General features: G+C 43.0%; 1 protein-coding gene across 1 annotated transcript in view; it reads right to left on the reverse strand.

Moving 5' to 3' along the window:
* LOC115169987 (guanine nucleotide-binding protein G(I)/G(S)/G(O) subunit gamma-12) overlaps positions 1 to 10,918 on the reverse strand; it is a 41,609-nt gene extending 30,691 nt beyond the window's left edge. The window contains exon 1 of the mRNA XM_029726164.1: positions 10,587 to 10,918. The gene's annotated coding sequence lies outside the window, so the exon portion shown is untranslated. The remainder of the gene's footprint in view (positions 1 to 10,586) is intronic.
* Positions 10,919 to 13,964: the final 3,046 nt, after the last annotated feature.

A 13,964-nucleotide genomic window follows, 5' to 3' on the forward strand; every position in this document is an offset into this window, starting at 1 on the left:
CATACTGCAATATGAGATGACACCACTCTGCCAAGGTGGCAAACCCTCACATACGCACAATATCAGAGTGATGTATGTATTTCAATATTTGGATATGTTGCTGTTTGTAAGTAGCCCATTAAAAGCAGGATACAAGTGTATGCTCTGCCTCAGGAAAGTTTTAGACCGCCTGAGCAAAGACAATGTGAGAGCTGGGAATGTAGTCTAGTGCGCCACTTAGCGTCCATAAAGAGGAATTGCTACTTATTTGAGCCCTTTTTTTCTTCCATATGCCATGCCAACTCCAACCTAAACAACCGTGCGCCAATTTCGGGTAATTTTAAGAAAATTGTCATTTCATTATTACCTATGTTTCTCCTAAGTTAATTTCATGTCAGGACAATGTTTAAGGAATTAATAACTTTGTGTAAGTGGCCCTTTCGAGGGCTGTAAACAGGGATGAAATGTCACTGACAAAACCATGGAAACGAAACATTATTTTATAATCCGAGACATTATTTTATAATCTAACAGTACAGCCACAACAAATACAAGAAAAGTTTCAGCAACAAAATTCCACAGTAAAAATACAGCTTTTCCATGAGGAGCACAGAGACAGAAACAACCCCTAGCAACCTAGCTACCCCCAACAGAGTCAGAAACAACCCCTAGCAACCTAGCTACCCCCAACAGAGTCAGAAACAACCCCTAGCAACCTAGCTACCCCCAACAGAGTCAGAAACAACCCCTAGCAACCTAGCTACCCCCGACAGAGTCAGAAACAACCCCTAGCAACCTAGCTACCCCCGACAGAGTCAGAAACAACCCCTAGCAACCTAGCTACTCCTGACAGAGACAGAAACAACCCCTAGCAACCTAGCTACCCCCAACAGAGTCAGAAACAACCCCTAGCAACCTAGCTACCCCCGACAGAGTCAGAAACAACCCCTAGCAACCTAGCTACCCCCGACAGAGTCAGAAACAACCCCTAGCAACCTAGCTACCCCCAACAGAGTCAGAAACAACCCCTAGCAACCTAGCTACCCCCGACAGAGTCAGAAACAACCCCTAGCAACCTAGCTACCCCCGACAGAGTCAGAAACAACCCCTAGCAACCTAGCTACTCCTGACAGAGACAGAAACAACCCCTAGCAACCTAGCTACCCCCGACAGAGTCAGAAACAACCCCTAGCAACCTAGCTACCCCCGACAGAGTCAGAAACAACCCCTAGCAACCTAGCTACTCCTGACAGAGACAGAAACAACCCCTAGCAACCTAGCTACTCCTGACACAGACAGAAACAACCCCTAGCAACCTAGCTACCCGACAGAGACATAAATAACCCCTAGCTAGCCCTCTGATTGGAATTTCTGAAATATAATATGTTTTTTCTATCCAATGTTTTCAGACGTTTGGTTTCAACAGGAAAATCCAAGTTGTGATAACGCCTGCATTCCCACCATATATATCAGCAGCAGGGGACAGCAGAATATTGGATTCTTCTTTATTTTGGGGGGGGATACCATTATGAGCTCTGTGCACGTACAGTAGCCTACACACAAACGTGTTCTCTGCATTTTCATCAGTTACGACTATTGTTAATAATAGTAAGCGTCAATCTGTCTTTGGTATCTAATTTCAAACATATTAAAGAGCCACTGAACACGCCGATTGGCACATGATTTCAGTCTTGGTGGTGTGTTTCCTGACCGATTCCACGTTTGGTTGATGTTTGTCAAAATATATATATATATATATATGTTTCATGTAAACTGTCTCACTGTATATGCTATTGTTTTAAGAGCAATCACCGCAGCTGTTCATCCCATGTTAGTGGGCAAATGGACATCGTCAAATCAAAACCCAACCTTCATTTACCCGTTGTGACACACGGATGTTCAAAACTACGTTTTGGATGAGCCTGACTTTATGACAAAAATGATCCTATTTACACTTTGTAGACAATTTTGACTAGAATAAATGTTTCTGACACATATCAATGCCACATAGGCCGTTTTCAATGGGATTGTTTGCTTTTTAAAGGCAGTGGCTCTTTAAATAATTTAATATAACGAGTAACACGTTGTATTGCACACACATTTAATATACTTAGCATAACACACATACAGTACATTACATTACATTTGTTCACTGTATGTCTATGATTCAAATAATTACTAGCACTACTAGGCCAGGATTTGCGGCCCGGAAGTTTGTGGAGATCGCATTAACGGTAAACGCTAAATGTCAGCTCAAACGTAAATTACCTTTAAAAGTCAAGAGCAATGCGCTACTCTATAACGTGCCTTGAATTGAATCCCGGCCCTAGTCTTCCGATAGGAAGACAAAGCATTAGAACAGAGTGACCGAGGCCAGAGCTTCATATCAACAACGGAAGTTAACGTTAGCTTGACATTAGCCTGAGCCGCTCATCTGAGGAGAGACTCAACAGTTACGATAGGAGCCTCAAATTAAAAAGCAATATTTTATCCCACCCTCAGACTGGTTCTGCCTTTAGGGAATAAACATCACACTTCCTGAGCTCCCTGGTTTGGATTGGATTCACTGTATCAGCCTCAGTGGTTCCAAATCACTACTATAGAAACACTGCCATACATAGTTTACAGTTATTGTACTATATCATGTCAAACAGCCACCCTCTCCACTCTCAGCTACTACTAGTCCTCTAACAATGCCACAACATGTATGGTGTCAGAGATAATGCTGTCAGAGATAATACTGTTATGTCCTCATGAACCACTTTGTCTTTCTAAATGGATAGGCCAACCTGGCTGTGTTTTCAGTGCTTACTGTATCTTTTAATTGGATATCTAAGTCTATAGGCTAACGAAGTGAGCAAAAGCAGGTCAATACATATGTAGGATTTTAATTTGATCACTTTTGTTGCAGAGAATTTTCCTGCATAACAGGAAGTGCAAACTTGTAGTGTAATTGAGTTTTAAAAAGGCTTCTAAAGTTTGTAATTTCCAGACTTGATTTGCCCTAAGTAAAACTGTATCAACTTCTACAAAACTTTACATTAATTATAATCCACATTATGATTCACATTTCTTGTTGCTGTAGGATTATATTCCTGCTGTAACAAAATAGCTCAAATTAATATCTGTAGTACTGTATTATAACACTCTTAGAAAAAAAGGGTTCCAAAAGTTATTCGGCTGGAGAACCCTTTTTGATTTCTGGTAGAACACTTTTGGTTCCAGGTAGAACCCTCTGTAGAACGTGTTCTACCTGAAACCAAAAGAGTTCTACCGGCAACCAAAAGTGGTTCTTAAAAGGGTTCTTCTATGGGGACAGCTGAAAAACCTTAAAGGTTCTAGATAGCACCTTTTTTCTAAGAGAGTATGATTTACACCCTCCCTGGGTTTGGACAAGCAATCAGTTATCATTGGCATCACCCTCAGTATCAACAGTTGCTAACCTCACTAGGATGGATTCAAAAGGCCAGGCTATGAGTGCCTAGGGCTGGATTTGAGCTTCCCATAAACTGACTTAAATTCAATCATATCAGCTAGGTGTGCATCAGTGCATGTGTAAATTCATGAGAAAACAATTGCTTCACCATAAGAACACAAGTGTGTGTGCGTGTGCGTGTATGCGCATGCGTGTGTATGAAAGAGAGAGACAGAGAGAGAGCACCAGTTGGAAGATAAAGCTCGTCCACTGAAGAGGTCTCTGCATATGACAGCTTCTACATGGTAACAACTCATGTGGTCACGACGACGGCATGCGGCACAATGCTGCCTGCATCCAAAAATAAACCATTGTCATATCCCTCCCTTCTTTGTTGTCTTCTCATCCATCCTCTCTTCCTGCCATCCCCCTTACTAATAGAATTCCTTTTGAAGGGGATTTAAGTTGGAATTCTGCTTGTCATATGGGGAAATCTAGGAATGTTTTAAGGTTGATTGTAAAATCTGGAAATGTTTGGAGATTGACCCTCGATAACCTGAGAGAGAATGAGGATCTGTAGGCTGGTTAAACCACTTGATAGACTCCTCAAGAATACAATTACTATCTATCTATCCATCTATCTTTTCCACAGACATACACATTCCTCTCCACTTCATCTGAATGGGAGTTTTTTCACTACAGCAGTACAACAAAGAGATTGAATGAGCATCCAGGATGCATGACCAAAACAGAGTATTTACCATGTAGCTGATTGAGATAGAGGTAGAGAGAGAAACGGCTGGAAAGGAAGACTTTACACTAGCGTGTCACACAGGGTTTGTAAGGACGAGACACAACGTTCTACACCGCCAGAGTTTATGACTACACAAATTAGGTGGAAGTCCGCTTCCATCTCAGATAGTTGCTACGACAACCATTAAATTATTGAAGCACACATTTGATCCCCATTCAAATCAGATTAAAATATCGGTCCTAACAGACACACTTCGTGCAGGAAAGCAGAGAGGCACAGATGTTTATCTATTATACGTCATTTCCTATGAAGTAATATCTAGTTCTTTATTAAAAAAAAGTGATATTTTTTAGGAAGAATCAACTCCCAGGGCACAAAGGTTGTCATAACCCAATTTTGTCTGTTAAATATCACCCTCTTTGGGCATTGTTTTTTCCAGTTATACAATTAAAAGCATAAATTCATCACATGATACCTAAGGCAAAGCTATCACTGAATCATCAGTTTTGGGTGTGGCTACTGTACATCGGTAATGTTAAAACTCCTGTTGGTTAATCGATACTGAACAAAAATATAAACGCAGCGGGCAACAATTTCAAAGATTTTAAAGAGTTACAGTTCATATGAGGAAATCAGCCAATTGCAATAAATTCATTAGGTCCTAATCTATGGATTTCACATGACTGGGGATACAGATATGCATCTGTTGGTCACAGATACCTTTAAAAAAAAATGGGCCTCACATTGGGCCTCAGGATCTCGTCACAGTATTTTTGTGCATTCAAATTGCCAATCGATAAAATGTAATTGTGTTCGTTGTCTGTAGCTTATGCCTGCCCATACCATAACCCCCCTGCCACCATGGGCACTCTGTTCACAACGTTGACATCAGCAAACCGCTGACCCTAACAATGCCATACACATGGTCTGCGGTTGGGAAGTCGGTTTGATGTACTCTCAAATTCTCTAAAACGACGTTAGAGGCTGCTTATGGTAGAGGAATGAACATTCAATTGTCTGACAACAGTTCTGGTGGACAGTCCTGCAGTCAGCAGCCAATTGCACGCTCCCTCAAAACTTGAGACATCTCTGGCATTATGCTGTGTGATTCATCTGCACATTTTAAAGTGGCCTTTTATTGTCCCCAGCACAAGGTGCACCTGTGTAATGATCATGCTGTTTAATCAGCTTCTTGATATGCCAACCCTGTCAAGTGGATGGATTATCTTGGCAACGGAGAAATGCTCAATAACAGTAACACGTAAACAAATATTGTGCACAACATTTTTGAGAAATAAGCTTTTTGTGTGTATTGAACATTTCTGGGATCTTTTATTTCAGCTCATGAAACATGGGACCAACACTTTACATGTTGCATTTATATTTTTGTTCAGTGTATGTTCTTGGGTCAAGTGGACAAACTTTCCCTAACATATGGCTGAACAAACCACCACAAACAACAGGACGAAACATGACTCTGGATTTGCCGGCACTAATAAAGTCATTTTTGTTCGGTGGCACTTTATTTTAAGTACAGAAATTACCAGGTATTTACTAGCAAACTACACTGTAAAAATTATTATTACACAGTTATACTCTATTTTTTGATTTATTGGGGTTGTTTTTGGGATTTATTTTTAAACTCAAGTCAGACCCCATTTTAGACTAGTGAAGTGCTAGTGAAGATGACAGTGTTATTGATGTTGCACTGTTTTGTCAATGCAATTTGTGTGCTATGGTAAAGAGCTAATTTCCACATTATGTCAACAATAATGTTTTATGTTGTATTAGTGTATTATGATATTGTCTTGGGGACACCAGTTGATCAATTTCATTAGGCTGTGGAGTGAGCAGTCATATCCTCTGAGTTCATTACTGAGAAGGTTATTCAATCACCCACATAAACATGAACTAGAGGAAACAGAGGAAGTGAGTGACTGTGTGTGTGCGCGTGTGTGCGTGTGCGTGTGTGTTCGCACATATTTTAATCACTGGCAAGACAGTTGGTATTAAAGTGTATCAACAAGAATGATTTGAAACCTCACAAGTAGAACACACAGAAACTCACAAGCAAAGATTGCATTGCGTCTAAGCTCTTCATTCCTCATATACAAACCTGAGTTTATTCAAGACTGTAACCACAGCTACCGAGCAAGTTCTGCAGCCTTCTCTTTCAAAGAAGACACTTACTTCTGAAATCATTACAAGTTGGCTTCACCTGTGTATCCAAACAGACCGTTGACTCAAAAGTCAAACTGTGTGAGTACCCTGTGGGTTTATTGCTGTCAAGAATGTACAGCTTCCCATGATTTCTTATTATTATATCGGCCCAAAAATGGAGGAAGGAAGACAGAAGGAATAGTCTAAATTGAAACTACTACAGTTTCAACTACTAATAGTTTCCAAATTAAACATCGTGTTAAGATGAATGCACAAACTGTAAGTCACTCTGGATTCCTGACGGGTCGCCCCCAGATGGTGAAGGTAGAAAACAACACCTCCACTTCGCTGATCCTCAACACTGGGGCCCCACAAGGGTGCATGCTCAGCCCCCTCCTGTACTCTCTGTTCACCCACGACTGTGTGGCCATGCACGCCTTCAACTCAATCATCAAGTTTGCAGACGAATCAACAGTAGTGAGCTTGATCACCAACAACGACGAGACAGCCTACAGGGAGGAGGTGAGGGCCTTCGGAGTGTGGTGTCAGGAAAACAACCTCTCAGTCAACGTCAACAAAACAAAGGAGATGATCGTGGACTTCAGGAAACAGCAGAGGGAGCACCCCCCTTTCCACATCGACGGGACAGCAGTGGAGAAGGTGGAAAGTTATAAGTTCCTCGGCATACACATCACGGACAAACTAAAATGGTCCACCCACACAGACAGTATGGTGAAGAAGGCACAACAGCGCCTCTTCAATCTCAGGAAGCTGAAGAAATTTGGCTTGTCACCTAAAACCCTCACAAACTTTTACAGATGCACAATTGAGAGCATCCTGTCAGGCTGTATCACCGCCTGGTACGGCAACTGCACCGCCCACAACTGCAAAGCTCTCCAGAGGATGGTGCAGTCCCAACGCATCACCGGGGGCAAACTACCTGCCCTCCAGGACACCTGCAGCACCCAATGTCACAGGAAGGCCAAAAAGATCATCAAGGACAACAACCACCCGAGCTACTGCCTGTTCACCCCGCTACCATCCAGAAGGTGAGGTCAGTACAGGTGCATCAAAGCTGGGACCGAGAGACTGAAAAACAGCTTTTATCTCAAGGCCATCAGACTGTTAAACAGCCATCACTAACAGAGAGGCTGCTGCCTACATACAGACTTGAAATCATTGGCCACTTTAATAAATGGATCACTAGTCACTTTAATAATGGCACTTTAATGTTTACATATCTTGCATCACTCATCTCATATGTATATACTATATTTTATACCATCTATTGCATCTTGCCTATGCCGCTCTGTCGTTGCTCATCCATATATTTATATGTATATATTCCTATTCCATTCCTTTACTTAGATTTGTGTGTATTAGGTATTTGTTGTGGAATTATTAGATTGCATGTTAGCTATTGCTGCACTGTTGGACCTAGAAGCACAAGCATTTCGCTACACTCGCAATAACATCTGCTAACCATGTGTATGTGGTCAATAAAATTTGATTTGAGACCATCTGCTAAATAACTAAAATGTCAAATGTAAATGTACAGTTTTAAAATAAAAGCTAGAACAAAAACTGATGGTTTATGTCGTCATAAAAAGATTAAATTGGAAGTTACCGGAAATTATTACAATGACAATTCATATAATAATGTTTTGGTTTAGCAGAAACTGTACCGATATTCCAAGAAACAGGCCCGGGGAGCCTTATGACAAAACCACACATGTTTTGACAAGACAGCCTTTCGTTTTAATGGGCGTCGTAGAGTGAGGCTTTGATGAGAGTAAGTAAGGGTACTAATGAGTTGGTCTAATCAATGCCTGTGTTCACTCTGTGATGGGGCGACAGAACATAGGGCGGCTTATTGTCTGTGTATAAACGCCTTGACCTAGAGCCTCCCTGGCTGGGCCTCCTTGGCTGGGTGTCCCTGGCTGGGCCTCCCTAGCTGGTGTAATTCTGCTGCATCATCACTCTCTCAGTCAGCGCTCTTGTTGATGATCACAATGTGAACTGTACTACGCCACACAAGAGGAGGTCCTCGGGACATGTTAAGCACAGGTCTGCTAAATAAATGACATAAACAGAGTTCCAAAGTGCCAAGGTTTATTAACAATCGCAGAGCAATACAAAAGTTTATAAAATTGTGAGTCACAGTACACCACAGAAGAACACACACTGGCTGGGGCTATTAGAAGACACACAATGAGTTCGCAGCAGGGCAAGAAATAATCACAAGTATTCACACTCTTTGTAAGACAGCACACTCATGATGAAACACTTATTTAGATGATAAAACACTTAATAATTAGCATACAAAAACACACGTGGATGAATAAGGCTTGCTTCTGCTCTCTAACTAAATAGTTCCCTCCTAAGTAAAGCCAGCTGTGGCGGTATCTAGGAAAGTGGTGACCAAATAAACATGTACTGTAGACCAACAAACATTTAAAAAAATAGTCAGCCCGCCAAGGCATCCCCAAATATTTTGCCTGAAATACCAGCTAATTTGCTAGGGTGGACTAAACAAATACCAAACCCTGCCTAACTAATGTAAGGAACTCAATAACACAGTCAGAGCAGTGAAAGGCTTCTCCCAAGCTCACTTTGAAGTTGGCAAGCCATGCTCTTTCCTGGCCTCCACACCCACAGCACGCTGTCAAAGCCGCTTCACCCAACAGCATACAACACTTCCCTCCAACTGCGTCGAATACGTCACAAAAGTTCAACAAACTTTAGACTTCGACTTCTCCGTCCTCCTCTCCTCCGTGACCCGGAAACCAATAAGTGGTCGAGAAGATGACCCGGAAACCAATAAGTGGTCGAGAAGAGTAAACGTGTTTGTATGCGAACGAAGGAGTCTGCTCCCCTCCTCGAAAACCTACTTCGGCAGAGGATGCGCAAGAGTATCCTCGCAGCGTCTAGGCAGAAGGGTTTAACAACCCGCAACACCCCTTTGAATCAGCTGTTGTTTTCTCAAAGGAGAAAAGCATGCAAACATTTAAAAATGATACGCTACTTATCCTTTTATCTAGAAAATGTCTTGCACAACTAGCTACACTACTTGTACCACTTTACACATATATTTTGGGATTCCACACCTGTAAACTCCATTTGCCTGATGACACGCAAATGGAAGAGGTGGTTCTCATTTCATATAAGCCATTTCCCACTGGGCACAGACGTCAATTCAACATCTATTCAATGTTGGTTCAACGTAATGTTTTTGAAATTATGTGGGGACAACATTGATTCAACCAGTGGGTTGAATTGCCTTTGACATTTTTCAAAAGGTGGAGAGGACGGAGGAGGCGAGCAAAACCATTTGAGATACTCCCATGGAGTGAACAGGGAATGTGCACTGTTCCTTGCGCTTCCGGGTGGAACCAACACTCTTTCCCTGAACGTTTCGCTTCAGGTATTAATGCAAATCGCACACCTCATCTCATAGCGGCCAGTAGGTGCCACCGGCTACAATAAGTTACACATTGGACAGAGCTGAAGACACAGGTGGGTCAAGCTGACCTTCAGGAGCCAAGAACATGCAATCATGCACTTTCTTCTATCGGGATAAAAATGTGGAATGCGGCCATAGTGCTGTCATATGCCATGTAGCTTAATGGTTGCTAGACTTCTCATTGAAATAGTAGCAATAGAACATCCTCACTTTGTAACTGCTTTACTACAGTATTGCCATATTTGATGATCTACTGCATGCATGTGGATAACAATATTTTATTCAGATAGGTTTCCATTAAAGGTGGTATTAAAATAATATTCACAGATGTAGATGTATGGAGGTTTGATATAAACAGGTAGCCCGAACAAGTCGACCAGTCTCTGGAAGGACTGACGATAAGTAGCCTTCACGAATGGAAATACTGCCACTGTTCGTTGTGCTTCCTTCCATCTGTTTCATAATAGGCGTATTACAATTCCTTCTTCGTCAGAAGGGCGATTACCGTCGACACCCAAAGGCATAGCATGCAATTATCACGGTAATAACTACATAATGCACGTATGTTACGCGCATAGCCTATTACGCACGGTACTAATGTGCCACGTTCTGTCCCAATGTAAGTCAAATTGGTAACAATGTCAATATTTTATGTTATCGATCTGGGTGCCACATGAGTATCCTACAAATAAATACATTGTAATGGCAAGTTATCTTTCTGAACGTTTTTTGAAGAGCTAAAACAGAGAATGTGTTTTATAGGCCTATTGATGAACCCTTATGACTTCCAAGGTACACTGACACGACACACTTACCTGGCGAGGGCAATACAGGCTGGTCTCCCCGTGTCGCCTACTGTATCCGTCACCAACTAGGAGGAGACCTCACTCAATAACAGTAGACAGCTATGAAAAGCAGATCAAACGACGGTCTTTGGGACTGCCGACTGATGCCACTTTCACTTTCTCACGGTGTTGGCTGTCGCTTATCGTAAATATCGTTTATTATTTTCTTTTCTCCACCTACTTGCCCGTATGACTAGGCTACACTCCCTCCTCCGCTTCGTGACGAAAACTAACGATCGAGAAGTGGAGTCACAGAACAGTGGGAACACTAGCGGGTGATTTGAGAATTTGTTGTTTTGCAGTCCCTGCTCCTTTATTTATTGGTGCCTCCCAGGCGCCCTCTCTCTGCGCAAAGCGTTTCAATACAATATGTACTAGGCATCCGCGGGCCGATTTTTTCTTGAGCAGATTTGGCAGGGCACCGGAACATAATTACAAGAACATTTGTAGACGGCAAATTGACCGCAAGGAGCCCAAACAGATATGTTTCACTAAAACAATCATTTCAAACCTTGACTACATCATGATACGATCACGTTTATCTCTATTATGAGTGGGAATACTTGCGAACAGATTTCTTAACTTAAAATCTCTTGGAGCTGATTTCCTGATGTTTTTTAGTCTATTATGTCAAACAATAAAAACAACTTGGGGGGCCAAATAAAGCCACCCGCTTGGGGAACCCTGTACTAGGCTATACTTCAAGTTAGCCCAACGGCCGTCCGATGGCGATATTCAGTGGTTTCAACTTACCATCCAAAGGCAATGAGCTCGTTTTTTGTCAAGATGGTAACTTTCTTTCAAAGTCTGAGCCATTATGGGCATAAAAACTATCCGATTTGCACCTACATGTCGGCTGCATGAACTTTGCAACAACCATGTGATCCAAGGTCATGAAGTATCGGCTGCAATTTTCTGCACTTGCTCCTTACCAGCTACAACTTTCAGCCGCCTGCATTCCAGGCTGTATCACAACCGACCATAATTGGGAGTCCCATTGGGCTGCGCACAATTGGCTTTAGTGACGCCCGGGTTAGGGTTTGGCCAGAGTAGGCCATCATTGTAAATAAGAATGTTATTAACCGACTTGCCTAATTAAATAAAAGTTAAATAAAAAAAAATACAATTGTGGGAGGCTCGATTGTCAAGCAATCATTAGGGTGCTTTTGTTTGACCCATGCAAAGGTGACCAAAGATGCCCTTATGAAAAAATATTGAAGTCAGAGTGCAGTATTAACTGCAGTTAGTGCGAGAGAGACTCAAATATCACATTAATTTGTACATATCCACTGTATACATGAATGGCGAATTTGGTACCGTTTCAGTCACACCCTTAAAAAAAAACATTGCCGTTTTAAAACTGCAGTCGACTGTGGTATTTTCTAAACCTCTCCAACACAGAGAAAACACCTCCATCTCCCACAGACAGCGGTCAGTGAACTCTGTGGACCCTCAGAAGGGCATGGTACTGGCTGAGGCCCCACAGCAGCAGCCCGTCAGTTATGAGGCGCTGACCACCGGTGGAAACACTATGCTCCTTGAACGGGAGACCAAGGAATCAGAGAAAGAACTGTCCTTTACCAGCCTGTCCACTGCTACGGGAGGGAAGAAGGCTGGAGGAACTAGCTGCTTCGATGGAGCACTGAGGGGACTGAGGAAAGGACAAGAAGCCTGTAAGCACTACTAGTCACTCCGTTCTACGTGAATTTCAATTCTCTAATATTGTAGCAACACATTGTCAACACAGAAGTTGAAGATGAAGAAAGAAAACAACTTTAAGCTCACAAAGCTGCTAAGGGAGAAGATTAACTCCTGCAAGCAAAAGAGGAATGACTTCCATTTATTTAGGAACCGAAAAATGTTCAGTAAACTTGCCATTTCTTTGCAAATTAGTTCAGTACTGTCTAATTTGTTTATTTATTTAACCTTTATTTAACTAGGCAAGTCAGTTAAGAACAAATTCTTATTTACAACGACGGCCTACCCCGACCAAACCCAGACGACGCTGGGCCAATTGTGCGCCGCCCTACGGGACTCCCAATCACGGCCGGCTGTGATACAGCCTGGATAACAGTAAGCACATAAAACAAACAATTAGCCAACAATAGAAATGCTAGTTACGTTGCATTTCTTAGACCACAAGGAAATTCCCTACAACAACTTGTGAATATACACTGCTGAAAAAAATAAAGGGAACACTTAAACAACACAAGGTAACTCCAAGTCAATCACACTTCTGTGAAATCAAACTGTCCACTTAGGAAGCAACACTGATTGACAATAAATGTCACAAGCTGTTGTGCAAATGGAACAGACAACAGGTGGAAATTATAGGCAATTAGCAAAACACCCCCAATAAAGGAGTGGTTCTGCAGGTGGGGACCACAGACCACTTCTCAGTTCCTATGCTTCCTGGCTGATGTTTTGGTCACTTTTGAATGCTGGCGGTGCTTTCACTCTAGTGGTAGCATGAGACGGAGTCTACAACCCACACAAGTGGCTCGGGTAGTGCAGCTCATCCAGGATGGCACATCAATGCGAGCTGTGGCAAGAAGGTTTGCTGTGTCTGTCAGCGTAGTGTCCAGAGCATGGAGGCGCTACCAGGAGACAGGCCAGTACATCAGGAGACGTGGAGGAGGCCAACAACCCAGCAGCAGGACGGCTACCTCCGCCTTTGTGCAAGGAGGAGCAGGAGGAGCACTGCCAGAGACCTGCAAAATGACCTCCAGCAGGCCACATATGTGCATGTGTCTGCTCAAACGGTCAGAAACAGACTCCATGAGGGTGGTATGAGGGCCCGACGTCCACAGGTGGGGGAGCATTTGGCATTTGCAGGACGTTTGGCATTTGCCAGAGAACACCAAGATTGGCAAATTCGCCACTGGCGCCCTGTGCTCTTCACAGATGAAAGCAGGTTCACACTGAGCACGTGACAGACGTGACAGAGTCTGGAGACGCCGTGGAGAACGTTCTGCTGCCTGCAACATCCTCCAGCATGACCGGTTTGGCAGTGGGTCAGTCATGGTGTGGGGTGGCATTTCTTTGGGGGGCTGCACAGCCCTCTATGTGCTCGCCAGAGGTAGCCTGACTGCCATTAGGTACCGAGATGAGATCCTCAGACCCCTTGTGACCATATGCTGGTGCGGTTGGCCCTGGGTTCCTCCTAATGCAAGACAATGCTAGACCTCATGTGGCTGGAGTGTGTCAGCAGTTCCTGCAAGAGGAAGGCATTGATGCTATGGACTGGCCCGCCCGTTCCCCAGACCTGAATCCAATTGAGCACATCTGGGACATCATGTCTAGCTCCATCCACCAACGCCACGTTGCACCACAGACTGTCCAGGAGTT

The sequence above is a fragment of the Salmo trutta genome, chromosome 31 (genome assembly GCF_901001165.1).
Source record: "Salmo trutta chromosome 31, fSalTru1.1, whole genome shotgun sequence".
NCBI classification, from domain to species: Eukaryota; Metazoa; Chordata; class Actinopteri; order Salmoniformes; family Salmonidae; genus Salmo; species Salmo trutta.